The sequence below is a fragment of the Lycium barbarum genome, chromosome 3 (genome assembly GCF_019175385.1).
Source record: "Lycium barbarum isolate Lr01 chromosome 3, ASM1917538v2, whole genome shotgun sequence".
In the NCBI taxonomy this organism is placed as follows: Eukaryota; Viridiplantae; Streptophyta; class Magnoliopsida; order Solanales; family Solanaceae; genus Lycium; species Lycium barbarum.
Window position 1 is genome coordinate 72,003,107 of NC_083339.1, and position 1,309 is coordinate 72,004,415.

The window sequence follows — 1,309 nt, forward strand, 5'->3', positions numbered from 1 at the left end:
TGAGTCTCTTGATTCTCCTTCACAATATTATGGATCATTGGAGCTCCATAGGCTACATTGTCAGTACCACCCGAATGCCATGCTTGATTGTGAGTAGTAAGCTTATCAGCAATTAAGTGATTTGGGCATAGGTCTTGTCCATAAAACACCCACGAGCTGCATTGTTCGCCACTGCTTGTGTCAATGGATCTAGCCCTCTATAGAAGTTCTCCATCAATATATGCTCTGGAAAACCATGATTTGGATACTTCTGCAAATATTACTTGAATCTCTCCTAAGATTCAAATAGTTATTCCCCCAGAAGCTGTTTGAAATCATATATCTTGTCACGAATTTAAGATTTCTTGCTTGGCGGAAACCACTTCTTGAGAAAAATAGCAACCAGCTCTCCCCACGTATGAATACTATTGTGGGGCAGCTTCTCAAACAAAACTCTTGCTTCACCGGCTAAAGAGTATTTGAAAACTCTTGGCCGAATAGCATCATCTGGAATACCATTCCGCATATGTTGGGCACACACACCCACTAAATTCTTGAAATGTTGATGAGGGTCATCATCGGTAGAGTTCCGAAAATATCTCTCAAGTTTGAGCAGTTGGTAGATAGTGGAATCAATCTTGCAGTTTGTAGCATTCACCATAGGTGGAACAATAGCAGATGCATATTCCACTTCATCTAGCATATCCGTGCAGACATTCTCAACCTCCACTACCACTGGTGGGTCTTGCGCTTGCAAACCCCTATTACCACCTGCTCCACATCCTCCTCTATTGTTCATGATTAGCTGGTTCACAGTAAACAGCAAACAAGGTGCGATGGAATAGAAAAAGACTTTAAGTAAAGCACAAACTATTTAATAATTTTCAAAACCGTATTCCCCGGCAACGCCGCCAAAATTTGATACGCTCAAATTGCTCCGATCAAATGGCGTAAAGCGGACAATGTCAAATATAGCAACCCAACTAGGTTGGGGTCGAATCCCACAGGGAATATGGTTTGAAAAAGTTACGAAAGTCATAGAGTACTTTCTTCGGTTTAGTTTAGTATTCCGCTGAGTTTGTAGAAGATTGGTTGTTTACTAACTAATTGCTAACTAATTACTTTTGGTTATAATAAATGGATAAAAGAAAACCAAGGTTGTGTCCCCTTTAGATGAAGTGTAATGCTCTGGGTCTTAATATGATATACTTCTAATGGATTGTTGTATGAATGCACTTAATCTCTACTTGACTCCCTAATATTTCCCAATAGTTATAAAGTATTTCTCTTTATGATTTTTCCAAATATTAAAGAGTGTATATGAAGAACG

The 1,309-nt window shown here is 39.1% G+C and overlaps 1 non-coding gene across 1 annotated transcript; it reads left to right on the forward strand.

Annotated features, from left to right (window-relative positions):
* Positions 1–230: 230 nt before the first annotated feature.
* Positions 231–336, forward strand: LOC132634510 (small nucleolar RNA R71). The gene has a single exon (XR_009580228.1). It is a non-coding gene; the product is annotated as a small nucleolar RNA R71 (small nucleolar RNA).
* Positions 337–1,309: the final 973 nt, after the last annotated feature.